Below are 14,826 nucleotides of genomic sequence, written 5' to 3'. Positions count from 1 at the left end.
AAAGAGGAATTAACTCCAAAGACCGTGCAAGTCCTTCTTGTTCAACCTAGGCATATTGGCTTTCTGCTTTGCTTAATACCTCAGAAGCAAAAGCCATTGGACGCTCTTCACCTGACAGTACAACCATGTGAGATAATTGCCCCGACACCCTAGGGTGATGCATTGCAGGTCAACTGTATGGGCAATGACAGGTTGAAGTGTGTGTGTGCTTCAGATTGTGACAAAGCTGTCATGGCCTTTTTCAAAAGCCTCTTCACAGCGATCCATTCCCTACCAGTGTGTTGATATATTTAAAAGCTCATGAAGTTGTTCCAGCATGCCAGCTAGATTAGGAACAAACTTTGTATAGTATGTTAGCAGTCCTAAGAGAGATTTTAATTGATTTACGTTCTGTAGTGATGGAGCCTCCACAATTGCCTTCACCTTTGATGGGGCCTTGTGAAGTCCTAAGATGTCAATCACGTGGCCCAAATATTCAATCAAAGGTTGAAAGATCTCACGCTTGTCCCTCTGAACCCTTGGCTCATATTTCTTGAGTCTTTGTAGTGTAATCTCCGAGTTTTGTAGGTGCTCGCATTCATTTTTCCCAGTAATGATTAAGTCGACCAAATATCATTGCACCCCTGTCAGCCCACTCAGGATCTGATCCATTGCTCACTGAAAAAGTGTGCTAGACGGAAGCCTTCACTGCCTGCACATTCCTTTTGAATCACCATGGTCACCAGTTCCTGGGACTCTGGCTCCACATGCAAGTACACTTGACAGAAGTTGATCTTGCTGAATGTCGGTCCTCCAGCAAATCCTGCAAAGAAGATCATCTGTGAGGGAAAGAGGTATTGTTTATCTGTAAGAACTGGGTTAATGGTTGTTACCTTGAAGTCTCCACAAAGCCTTAAAAACCCATCCCTTTTTAGGACAGGGATCACTGGAGTTACCCATTTACTTATACATTCCAGTTCCAATACCCTTCCAATTCAGCCTCTATGTTTGGTTTGAGGACATATGGAACAGGCCTTGCCTTCAAGGTATTTGGGCGTTATGTCCGACTTAACAGCCAGCTTTACGGTGATTCCTTTCATTCTGACCAGTTCTCCATGGAATACTTCTGTGTGTTTCTTCAATACTTTTCCTAGGCCAGTGCCCCCACCAATCAAGTGCTTCGTGCTGATTGAGTTTGAGCTGCTCCAATCATGAGCAGCCCAGAAGCACTGGATAACTACCGTTAACAATGCACAGTGGACGTTTCTTTCTCTATTCGTTAATCTCCACTGTAACATATACTACTCCCCTCACTGGAACAACCTCACAGGTGTAAGTCTTTAAAATCAACCTTGCCCCTTTTGGGGTGAGATGCTGCAGTTTCTCCTTGTAAACTGTCTCTGACACCAGTGATACTGCGGCGCCCATGTCCATCTGCATCCTCACTGTGGTCCCACCCAACCGTGGGGGGCACCCAATAGCCGTCTTTGTGTCCTGAAACAGATAAAAGAAGCAAAGTTTCTTCAACCACAGAGTGAGAGTCACTCAGTCCATCCTCAATATGCTCCATCTTGTTCACATGTTACTTTTTGTTTTCCCAAAACACCGTTTTCGTTATTGCAGTGTTTTTGATTACCAGTGTCTTTTTAACTTTACAGGTGTGTTCAATATGTCCCTTTCCAGCTCAGCTTTGGGAATCTAAGTCCTCGTACAAACATTCTTTTGCTGAATGCCCAGTTTTGCCACAACATTAAATAGCAATAGGTGTCTTATTCTTAAACTCAGTAGAAACTGTAGGAAACTGGGAAGATGTGCTTAAAACAAATTCTGGACTGATAGTGTTGTATTTGAATACATGCGGCATAAAGAATAAAATGGACAATCTTGACATTCAGCTACAGATTGGCAAACATGTCGTTGTGACCATCTCTGAAACTTGGCTAAAGGATGGCTGCCATTGGGAGCTGAACGTCAAAGGATATACGGTATATCAAGAAGAAAGGTTAGTAGGCAGAGTGGGTGGTGAGGCTCTGTGTATCAGAAATACTATTAAATCATTGGAAAGAGATGACATAGGATTGGAAGGTGTAGAGATTCTATGGGTAGAGTTAAGAAGTGGCAAGGGTAAAAGGACTCTAATGGCGGTTGTATACAGGCCTCCAAACAGTAGCCGGGATGTGGATTATAAATTACAGCAGGAGATGGAAAAGGCATGTCAGAAAGGTAAAGCCATGATAATCATTGGGGATTTTAACATGAAAGTGGATTGCGAAAACCAGATCTATACTGGACCTCAAAAGAGAGAATTTGTCTAATGTCTAAGGGATGGCTTTATAGAACTGCTTGTCATTAAGGTTTCCTGAAAGGAAAATCCTGCCTGACAAACCTACTGAAATTCTTTGAGGAAATTACAAGCAGGGTAGAAAAAGGAGATGTAGTAGATGTGGTGTACTTGGATTTTCAGAAGGCCTTTGATAAGGTGCCGCACATAAGACTGCTTAGCAAGATGAGAGCCCATGCAATTACAGAAAAGTTACTAGCATGGGTGGAGCATTGGCTGATCAGCAGAAAACAGAGAGTGAGAATAAAGGGATCCTATTCTGGCTGGCTGCTGGTTACCAGTGGAGTTCCACAGGGGTCAATGTTGGGACTGTTGCTTTTTATGATGTATGTCAATGATTTGGACTATGGTATTAATGGATCTGTGGCTAAATTTGCCAATGATACAAAGATAGGTGGAGGAGCAGTTAGTACTGAGGAAACAGAGAGCCTGCAGAGAGACGTAGACAGTTTAGGGGAATGGGCAAAGAAGTAGCAAATGACATACAATGTTGGAAAGTGTATGGTCATGCACTTTGGTGGAAGAAATAAAAGGGCGGACTATTATTTAAATGGCGAGAGAATTTAAAATGCAGAGGTGCAAAGGGACTTGGGAGTCCTTGTGCAAGATACCTTAAAGGTTAACCTCCAGGTTGAGTTGGTTGTGAAGAAGGCAAATGCAATCTTGGCATTCATTTTTAGAGGTGTAGAATATAAGAGCAGGGATGTGATGTTGAGGCTCTATAAGGCACCTGTGATACCACACTTGGAGTGTTGTGTGCAGTTTTGGGCTCCTTATTTTAGAAAATATATACTGACATTGGAGAGGGTTCAGAGAAGATTCACGAGAATGATTCCAGGAATGAAAGGGTTACCGTATGAGGAACGTCTGGCAGCTTTTGGGCCGTATTCCCTGGAATTCAGGAGAATGAGGGGGGAGTCTCATAGAAACATTCCAAATGTTAAAAGGCTTGAACAGATTAGATATGGCAAAGTTATTTCTCATGGTAGAGGAGTCTAGGACAAAAGGACACGACTTCAGGATTGAAGGACTTCCATTTAGAACTGAGATGCGGAGAAATTACTTTAGTCAGAGGGTGGTAAATCTGTGGAATTTGTTGCCTTGAGCAGCTGTGGAGGTCAAGCCATTGGGTGCATTTCAGGTAGAGATAGATGGGTTCTTGATTAGCCAGGGCATCAAAGGATATGAGGAGAAGGCAGGGGAGTGGGGATGACTGGAAGAATTGGATCAACCCATGATTGAATAGTGGAGCAGACTCGATGGGCCGAATGGTCTACTTCAGCTCCTAGATCTTATGGTCTTAAGAGCTGTGCTTCTTTAGCTGCCATCTCCATAGGTGTGCTAGTCTTATTTGCCTCTATAACGTTAATCTGGCTTCTGTAAGCAAATGCTTCTGAATTGCCTCACGATGCAGATCTAGCGCATAACGTATCATTCAGCTCTTGCCCAATGTCACAGTGTTCAGACAATTGCTTCAGCACTGCCACAGACTGTGAGATCGACTGTCCTTGCTCTTGATTCCTTTTATGAAATCTAACCCTCTCAGCAAAATTCAAAGGTTTAGATGAATAGTGCTCCTTTAAGTCTTTAACTATGTCCTCACAAGGCTTATTGCCAGGCTTAGCAGGTTGTACTGGACTGCATAATCAATGAAACTTTTTTTTGCACTCAACACAGTCAGAAAAGTTGGAACACAAATATCATCTGAAATTTGATTTGCCAGTGCAAAATATTCAAATCTTTCAGGATATAAACGCCATTGCTCTATTGTTTCATTATATGGCCCCATACTTCCAAACATTGTCGCCATTTTCAAATACAATCACGTTCCATTAAAGTTAGCCAGTCTTATCCATCTTTCTCTCTCTCGCTCTCTCTCTCCCTCTCTTGTTTATTTTTTTTAACCATCCCATACTCATTCTCTCCCCTTGGATCCGTCGCTCATCACGATTCCTGCGGCCATTTTCTCATGGCGTGCGGCATCTTCTTTTCGCTCACCCACATTGAACAGCAGCACACTGACTTTTCTTGCCAAAGGGGACAAAACATGAAATTTCAGATGAGGACATGAACTTGTCACCATTTATTATGTTTTTAGTACTGGAAAGCTATTTCTTTTGCTTGTAAGTCACCTACTTAGAATGCCCTCTCACATTATGTTCAGTGTGTATAACACACACAGGTGTGCAACCCGTAAGGGTCAAAATATACATGAATACATAACAAGAGCAAAATGACCTTTTTTTAAACAAAGAATGCCAGTGGCCCTTCCTTTGCAGCAGCAGGGAGCAACTGTTAGATCATCTCCAGTCCTCATGCCTTCCCTATCACTGCAGAAGTCTCTGAAGAACTACCTTATCACCCATGGAACCAGAGGAGCCAATGCATTTGCCCACTGTTATATCGCCATCAAGAGCGCTTACCACGTCATCCTACGCCCACACTTCTGAAAGTCCAACCGTATGGCTGTACTTCCAGTCCCACCGAACAGGCAGAGACTAAAGACCGCAGCTTCGGTAGTGAGGACCAAGAAGGTATAGTCAAAGGAGGTAGAGGAGTGCTTACAGGTCTAATTTGAGTTGGTGGACTGGAAAATATTCAGGATTTGGCTTCTTACCAGAATGAATGTGCCACATTTGTCACTGACTTCATCAAGATCTTCATCAAGATCTGTGAGTGCCTTCGAGAACATACTGGACGTACCCAAACCAAAAGCCACTGATGATCTAGGAGATTTGTGGTCTGCTGCTGGTTAGATCTGTGGGAGTGAAGACCAGTGATCCAGAACTATACAAGAAATCCAGGAACAACCTATGGAAGGTTATCTGAAGGGTGAAAATGCAATTATGATTGAAGTTAGAGATGGAATTGGATGCGCATCATCTCTGGCAGGGTTTGCAGGCCATTGCTTCCTACAAGATAAAACCTAACATCATGAATTGCTGGTATGTTTCACTCCTAGATGAGTTCTATGCCTCTTTTGCACACTTTGAAATGGAGGGTAAAACTACACCTGTGCAAATCCCTGCAGCATCTGGTGACCCTGAGAACTCTGTCTCAGAGGCCGATGTCGGAACAACTTTCAAAGGGTGAACCCTTGCTAGGCATCAGGCCCCAATGATGTACCTGAGAAGCCATTGAAACCCTGTGCCAACCAACAGGTGGGAGTGTTCAAAGCCAACTTCAATCTCTCACTGCTGCAGTTGGAGGTTCTCACCTCTTCAACAGGGCGACAATAATACAGTGCCCAAGAAATACAGAGAGAGCTACCTCTATAACAATCACTCAATTGCACTCACATCTACTGTGATGAAGTGCTTTGCGAGATTGGTCACAGCCAGAATCAACTCCAGCCTAAGCAAGGATCGGAACCTCTGAAATTTGTCTATTGCCACAATAGGTCTACAGTGGATGCAAACTCACTGGCTCTCCATTCAGCCTTGGATCACCTAAACAATAACAACGCCAACATCAAGCTGTTGCTTATTGATTACAACTCAGCATTCAACACAATCATATCCTTAGTTCTAATGAACAAGCTCCAAAACTGGGCTTCCACGTTTCCCTCTACAAATGGACCCTTGACTTCCTCAACAAACGACCACAGTCAGTGCAGAATGGAAATAACATCTCCTTTTCACTGAGTCAACATTGGCACACCTCGAGGATGTGGGCTTAGCTTACCGTTCTACTCTCTCTATATCTAAGATTGAGTGGCCAGGCATAGCTCAAACACCATCGATGACACAACTATTGTTGGCAGAATTTCAGGTGGTGACGAGGAGGTGAGATAGGTCAGCTGGTTGAGTGCTGTTGCAACAACAACCGTGCGTTCAATGTCAGTCAGACCAAGGAATTGATTGAGGATTCCAGGAAGGGGAAGTTGAGGGAACGCTCATGAGTCATCGTCAAGGTCAGCACTGGAAAGGGTGAGCTGTTTCATGCTCCTGGCTGTCTGAAACTGCTCTGGGTTCAACATATTAATGCAATCTCAAAGAAGGCACAACAGCGGCTATATTTCATTATGAGTTAGGAGACTTGGTATGTCACCAAAGACCCTTGCAGATATTTCCAAGTATACCATGAAGAGTATTCTAACTGGTTGCATCACAGTCTGGTATGGAGGGGCCACTGCAATGGATTGGAAAAAGCTGCAGTAAGTTGTAAACTCAGCCAGCTCCGTCATGGGCACTGGCCTCCATAGCATCATGGACATCCTCAAAAGGCGATGCCTCAAGAAGGTGGTATCCATCTTTAAGGACCCCCATCATCCAAGACATGGCTCCTTCTCATTGTTACCATCAACGGAGAGGAATGACACAGTCATTAGTTCAGGAACAGCTTCTCTCCTCCACCATCAGATTTCTGAATGAGCAATTAACCCGTGAATACTACCTCACTATTTTTTTGCTCTCTTTATGCACTACTTACTTAATTTAATTTTTCTATATGTATATTTTGTATTGTAATTTCTATTTTAAAAATTATTTTGTATTGCAATATACCACTGCTGCAAAGCAACAGCCATATTAAATCTGATTCTGATTTTGATTCTGAAGGATCCCAGTTTTTAAAAGTGTGTAGTTATTGTTACCTTGACACTGACAGTCAATGCAATCCTCGTGCTCCTCTGAATCTACAAAATTGGCTAGGAAAAACAGCAGATTAGTCATAATATTCCATCCAGGCTCGACAAGAAGCTCAGAGACCTCAGCCTTGACCCTGCCCTGTGCAGCTGGATCCTGGATTTCTTGTCAGATCGCCAGCAGGTGGTAAGAGTGGGCTCCCTCAGCTCCACCCCTCTGACACTCAATACAGGAGTCCCTCAGAGACTCCTTTACTCCCTGTAGACCCATGACCGTGTTGCCACTCACAGCTCCAATCTGCTAATTAAATTTACCGATGACACTGCACTGATTGGCCTAATCTCAAACAATAACGAGGTAGCCTACAGAGGAGAAGTCATCTCTCTGACACAGTGGTGTCAAGAAAACAACTTCTCCTTCAATGTCACAAAAACAAAGGAGATGGTTGTTGATTACAGGAGAAATGGAGATGGGCTAACCCCTATTGACATCAATGGATCTGGGGTTGAGAGGGGAAACAGCTTCAGGTTCTTGACATCCACATCACTGAGGACCTCACGTGGTCTGTACACACCAGCGCTGTGGTGAAAAAGGCACAATAGCACCTCTTTCACCTCAGACGGTTGACAAGGTTTGGTATGGGCTCTCAAGTCCTAAAAACTTCCTACAGGAGCACAAATGAGAGCATTCTGACTGGCTGCATTACTGCCTAGTATGGGAACTGTACCTCCCTTAATCACAGGACTCTGCAGAGAGTGGTGCGGACAGCCCAGTGCATCTGTAGTTGTGAACTTCCCATGATTCAAGAGATTTACAAGGACAGGTGTGTAAAAAAGGCCCGTAGGATCATTGGGGACCCAAGCCATCCCAACCACAATCTATTCCAGCTGCTGCCATCCGGGAAGCGGTGTTGCAGCATAAAAGCCAGGATCAACAGACTCCGGGACAGCTTCTTCCACCAGGCCATCGACTGATGAGCTCACGCTGATTTAAGTGTATTCTATATTACATTGACTATTCTACTTATTATGAAATTATTATAAATTACTATAATTGCACATGGCACACTTCGATGGAGACGTGACATAAAGATTTTTACCTCATGTATGTGAAGGATGTAAGAAATGAAGTCAATCCAATTCAAATTCAGGTGTTGCTTACTGAGGTTCCGAACTCCCTGTGCAATACGGACTTTTCTTCCTCCTTTTACTTGCAGCTTGTACTGCTGCTATCAGTGCTGTCAATTGGTAAAAAGAAATGCCATTAAACAATCCTCATTATAAATCATAGGGATGTGCAATTCTTTCTGCTAATGAGTTTTCAGCCATGTGCATTTAAGAGACATATTAATTGGATCACTGCACTTTAAGATAGCAGATCAGCATGGGTGGCGTGATCTGCCTATCCTGCAAATACCTGAATGTGATAGCTGATGTGTTACTGTCCTGACCCACACCGGAAATATTTGCAGGCACACTGGTCACCATACTAGAACAAGCTAACGAGCCATTTTGAAGCAGAACTTTGCATCCATAGACCTATAACTGACAGCCTGCTCCATGTTTCAAAATCTGTGTTTTAAAATTATTTAAAAGGTGTACCTGATAGAGGCACGTAAGAGGCATTGATCATAGGGATAGCATGAGGTTTTTTCCCCAGGGCTGAAATGGCTAATATTTAAGGTGCTTGGAAGTCAGCATAAGGGGGATGTCAGAGGTAAGTTTTTCACACAGAGAGTGGTGGGTACATGGAATGCACTGTCAGCGATGGTGGTAGAAGCGGATACAATAGGGTCCTTTAAGAGACCCTTAAATAGGTACATGGAGCTGAGAAAAGTAGAGGACTGTGTGGTAGGTTAATTCTAGGCAGCATCTAAAGTAGGTTGCATGGTCACCTTAACATTGTGGGCCGAAGGGCCTGTAATGTGTTATCGATCTCTATCTTCTTCTTCTTTATATGCCTTGTGTGTTAGACGCTTGGGTGATCATGGCTCTCTGCATCAAACAATCCCTCACAACTTCAATGATATCTCGCACACTTAGATCTGTTAGTTCTTTCACAGTGTCCATATACTTTCTTCTTTGCTTTCCTCTTCCGCGTTTCTCAGGCATGTGGCCTTTTGATAAAAGGTATTCTATTTCTCCCTTTCTGATGACATGGCCCAGGAAAATAAGTTTCCTCTCATTTAATGTTCTCATTAAAGATTGTTTTGTAGGGGCACGTTGGGGTACTGTCTAATTAATTACCCTATCTCTATATGATATTTTCAGCATCCTTCTAAGTAGCCACATTTCTGTTGCTTCTAAGTTTCTTTGGAGTTCTGGTGTTCATATTTCAGAAGCATACAGCAAGGTTGACTAGATGTAACATTTTAGTAGCCTAAGCCTTGTTGTCATAGAAATGCATCTGTTGGTAAAAATGGGTTTCATTTTTTGGAAGTTGGTTTTGGCAATGGCAATTCTTCTTTTTATTTCTACTTTACTTTTAGCATCTTGTGATATAAAGCTACCAAGGTAATTAAAGCTGGTCTTTTGTTCAACCTCTTGGTTATCGATGTACAATTGGCAGTTGGGAGTATCTTGCTGTTTTGATATTACCGTACATTTGTCTTTTTTATAGTTGATGGATAGACCAAAATCTGCACTTGTTTGTACTACTTTGTCTAGGAGGATTTGTAGGTCTTCTGTAATACTTGCTATTAGGGTGGTATCGTCTGCATATCTTATATTGTTGATGTTAACACCTCCAATTTTTATCTCATCTAGGTCTATTTCTCTAAGAATCATTTCATTATAGATATTAAATAATTCCAGTGAAGCAACGCATCCCTGTCTAATTCCTCTTTGAATTTTAGTCCGACCACTTATATTATCATTAATTTTTGCCGCCACCATTTGATTCCAATATCAATTTTGAAGCAGTTGTTGGTCCCTTCCATCAATGTTTAGTTTAACAAGAATTTGAAATAATTTTTCATGATGCACTTTGTTGAATGCTTTAGTGAAATCAATAAAACATAAAAAGACATCATTTTGATATTCAATTGCCCTTTCTGCAAGCATTCGTAGTATGAAAGCTGCGTTCCTAGTTCCTCTATCCTCAATAAACCCAAATTGCAGTTTAGAAGTTTCTGGCCTTAATTTGTTTTTAATTCGACTCAGAACAATTCTCAACAAAATCTTCATTATGTGACTCATAAGACTGATTGTTCTATAATTTTCATAGGCAATAGTTCCAGGAATTTTTGGCAGAGTTATAAATACTGATTTCAAAAGATCATCAGGCAATATACCAGACTCATATATGCCATTAAACAGTTCAAATAGAATATCTATGCCCAGATCTTCTAGAGCTTGTATCATTTCCACTGAAATTTCATCAGGTCTAGTGGCTTTACTGCGTTTCATGCTTTTCATTGCTTTAGTTATTTCTTCTTTGGTCATCTATACTGTCCACTTTGGATCCAAACTCAGTGCAAAGTAACTTTAATTCATCTAGCACTACCGTTGCTAGAAACTTCCTCATCTTGCTTCGTCGATGAAGTGTTGGTTTTTGTTTTGGAGCCACGTTTTCGGGTGACGATATCACTGAGATCGATTGTAGTCGTTTTTGACATAACCCGAGTTCAGCTGGTATTGTTAACTTAGGGTTTTAAAGCTGTTTAGTGCAAGGTTGTATGGAGCCTCCACATTAAGCTGCTATCTTGGTTTGTGGCTCCATCTGTTTTTTTCTTTGGTAATAGGTGGGCCAGAATTAGGGTGTTTAATATCTGAGCATTCCCCTCTATTATCTTCAAAAAGTTGCTCTATGTGCTGAATCCACCTCTCACATACTTTATCTGGATTTGTTGGAATGGATCCATCTTGTGCATCCTGTAGAGGAGGTTTTCTTAATTTCAGTAATTTCTTTAATTTTCTTGTGCATTTCTTTGCTGTTGTTAATATGGCCTTCTACTTCATTACCTTTTTGATTCAGTCAATCTTCTTTTGCAATATTGCAGAATTGTCTGGTCTGTCTGTCTAGCCCTCTGTATTGCACTTCATTATTCTTCACTAACTTTCTCTGTTCTATCAGATCTAGAATTTCTTGGGTTATCCACCCCTTGTTGGTGTGTTGGATTTCTTGTACTGGGATTATCTCCTCCGCTGATTGCCGTATAGCATATTTAAATCTGTCCCAAATAGGTGTTGCTTTGTTTTCGTTGAGGTGTTGTTCTACAGCTGTTTTGAACTGCTGCTTTAAGTATGCTATCATTTTTAAGTTCTCCCAACATATACTTCTTTCTCTTTTTCCCACATTTCGGTTTCTTTAATTTTGCTTTAATGGTAGCTATTACTGGATGGTGATCTGAACCACAGTCTGCTCCTGGGTAGGCTTTAGAATCTGTGATATTATTTCTAAAGCATCCTTTGATGGTAAAGAAATCTATCTGATTCCTTGTTCTATCTCCAGGGCTAATCCAAGTACACAATCTATGTGGATGGTTTTTATACCAGCTATTGGTGAACACTCGGTGTATTGCCTGACGCTCACTCGGTTGTTTCTGACACACCAGAAAGGAAAATTGGACAAGACATTAAACAAAGTGAAAAGGTTGGAAGTTGATATCTTAGGCCTATCAAAAATTAGATGGACTGGCAGTGGCAAATTCACTAAGAATAGTTCCCTAATAATGTATTCCGGAGGTCAACAGCATATGTATGGAGTTTGAATTATTCTAAACAAACAAGGATCAAAATGTCTTATGGGATAGTAGGCAATATCTGACCGTCTGCTTTTAGTTAAATTAAGGGGTAACCCTTTTAACATTAGCATTATCCAAGCCAATGTGCTAACAAGTGATGCGTATCAACAAGTTCTATGAAGATGTCGGCAGTGCTTATGAGCAAGGTAAATCTCAGGATATAAAACTAGTCACGGGAGATTTTAACTCCAAAGTTGGACAGGAAAAGTTTGATAACATCATAGGACCTTTTGGATTAGGGGAGAAAAATGAAAATGGAGAAAGGTTTACTGATTGGTGTGTCAGAAGCAACCAAGTGATCACCAATACTTGGAATAAAAACGTCCACATAGATTGTGTACCTGGATTAGCCCTGGAGATAGAAAAAGGAATTGGATTTCTATATTTCTATGAAACCACCTTTTTCACTTATTTTATATCTTTTACATTTTTTGTTGTCTTGAATGTGATTCTGGAACTGATGGAGTCTGTCTTCTGCTGTTTGGAGATCATTTGGGTGTTTCGTGGCTCTGCAGTCTCTGAGAGTATTCAGGGAAGCAGAGACAGTGTGAGCAAACCCAATGGCAAAAAGGCTGCAGGATGGCGCAAAGCTGATGTTTGACCCCATTTTGCCGATTATAGCTTCTATTGTTCACTAATTAAAGAAACGAGGGCGATTGAAACATTAAGGTGAGGATGAAGCTTGGCGATCGTTTGGGTGTTCCAGTGCTCTGCAGTTTCTGAGAGTATTCTGGGAGGCAGAGGCAGCATGCACGAACCTCGTAGAGGTAGGCTGTAGAACAGGGCACAAGGCAATGTTTGGCTCCATTTCACCGATTGTAGCTTCCACTGTTTGCCGATAAAAGAGATTGAAGTGTCAAAGCAAGTGCAGACAGTGAGTGATGGCTGTTTTCCTTTTGAGTGGTTGCTCTGTCCTGGAGAGGGGAGATCCTGCCGCAGTCCCCAGAAAGTGTCGCTCAGGTTTTTTCTGTGTTTTGGATGTGGACTTGGACTATAGTCTCTTCTTTTCAGTCATATAATTTTTATATTTTGTGGGGTTTTTTCACCCTACCTTTTTGGGGTTTTTTTGTGTGGAAGGAGGGATTTGGGGGTCAATGTGCCTGATCTGTTTTGTTCATTTTTTTCTGTGAAAGGAGGGATTTGCAAGGGTTGATGTGCCTGATTTGTTTTTGTGCAGGGTGAGGGATTTGGGGGTTGATGTGCCTGCTCCGTTTTTGTTTGGGTTTTTTTCCAAGGAGATGGGATTTGGAAGGAGGGGTTGATGATCGTGCTGCCTTTTTCTTCCTTGGTTTCATGGCTACTTGGGAATTGAAATGTTCAGAGTTGTATACTTTGATAATAAATGAACCTTTGAACTTTCATTTCTATCCTGGAAAATGTTCAGAAAATTTGAAGGAAGATTTGATTCTGGGCCAGATTTTGATTAATCATTTTTAGTTTTGTACTGCAGCTAATGGAGACACTGCCTCATAGCTCCACAGAACTACGTTCAATTCTGACTTCTGGTACTGGCTGTGTGGAGTTCATACATTCTCGTTGCGAGTAGGGATTTTTGCCATTACTCTGGTTTCCAAAGAAATGCAGGTAAATAGGCCAATTCATTGCCCATATTGTACAGGTGAGTGGTAGAATCTGGGGTAGTTAATAGGAGGAAAATAAAATGGGAAGAATTATGTGTAGAGGATAGTCTAAATGGGAGTTCAAAATCCACATAGACTTGGTGGACTGATGTGCCAGTTTTCCTGCAGTATAGCTGAATGACTTTATGACTCTATTTTTTTTCATTTGCAGCAGTCCCCTGGAACCTAGCATTACCTTGGATTACTTGGTTTTTTTTGACATGTGAAAGATACCTGAATGTATATGCTTCAAGTGGCCTTTTACACCAACTACCACATGATTTTGATCTAAAGGCAAGGGGATCCAAGATAACTGAAGAACATTCTCTCTGCTGCACAGACAAAATATGCAGCTATGCAAAAACACACCACCCACCCCCACACACTCACACTCTCACTCTCACTCACTCACTCACACAACCCCCCCCCCCCCCCGTTCAGACCACTCTTGATCCTTACCCCAATGCACTACAGGTTTATCAAAATGAACCCTGGATTCCAACAGTTAAGTACAAGAAGTGTGATAGTAATTCCTAGAATCTAAACAAAAATTTTAAGCTATTGGGAGCAATCTATCACAGGTAAAGCCCTCCCCACCACTGAACACATCTACACAGATCACTGTCGGAGGAAAGCAACATCCGTCATCAAGAAGCCCGCCACCCAGGCCATGTTTTCCTCTCAGTGATGCCCTCAGGAAGGAGGTACAGGAGCCTCAGAACTCACACCACCAGGGTCAGGAACATTTATTACCCCTCAACCATCAGGTTCTTGAAGCAGAGGGGATAACTTCACTCAACTTCACTGGCTCCACCAGTGAACTGCTCCAACAAACCTATTGACTCTCCTTCAAGGTCTTTTCATCTCATATTCTTCATATTTATTGCTTATACATTTTCTTTTCTTTTGTATTTGCAGTTAGTTGTCTTTTTCACATTGGTTGTTTATCTGCCCTGATGTGTGTGGTCTTTCACTGATGCTATTTTGTTTCTTGGATTTGCTGATCATGGCTGAAAATAAACGAATTTCGGGGTTGTGTATGGGGTGACAGTTGAGCAAGCATCTGTAGAGGGTAATCATGGATATCACTATTGCCATTGGAAAATTCCTTTCCATTACTGTATCAAAGTTCAAAACACGTGTTCAGGATGGTCTGTGCTTTCATTTACTCTCCTGCAGAATAAACTGTGGCTTGCATTCATATTTTTCCCCTATTTCACCAGTGCCGGAGGAGGTAACATGAAACTATAATCTGTGTCAGTAACTTAAAGTACTCAATGTATTTATAATGTGTTGGCAGAATTTTGTGAGTGCAACATCTTTGGTGTTCAGCAGATACAAACAAAATTAGTATCCACTCTGAGGGTTGACAAATGCCATTTGTCCTTGGTATTTAGGGTCTTGCAAGGAGGACATGTTTATGACTAATACTCAAGTATCTGCTTTAGGAGTGACATCCTTTTCCACATTTGTAAACCTGTTCTCTGGATGTTATAAAAAATTATCTCCAAATATCGGATAGGGATAACATGCTTTGGATGCCAAATGTAAGTCTTC

This window comes from Hypanus sabinus, chromosome 4 (assembly GCF_030144855.1).
Source record: "Hypanus sabinus isolate sHypSab1 chromosome 4, sHypSab1.hap1, whole genome shotgun sequence".
In the NCBI taxonomy this organism is placed as follows: domain Eukaryota; kingdom Metazoa; phylum Chordata; class Chondrichthyes; order Myliobatiformes; family Dasyatidae; genus Hypanus; species Hypanus sabinus.
This window is presented reverse-complemented; position numbering follows the sequence as displayed.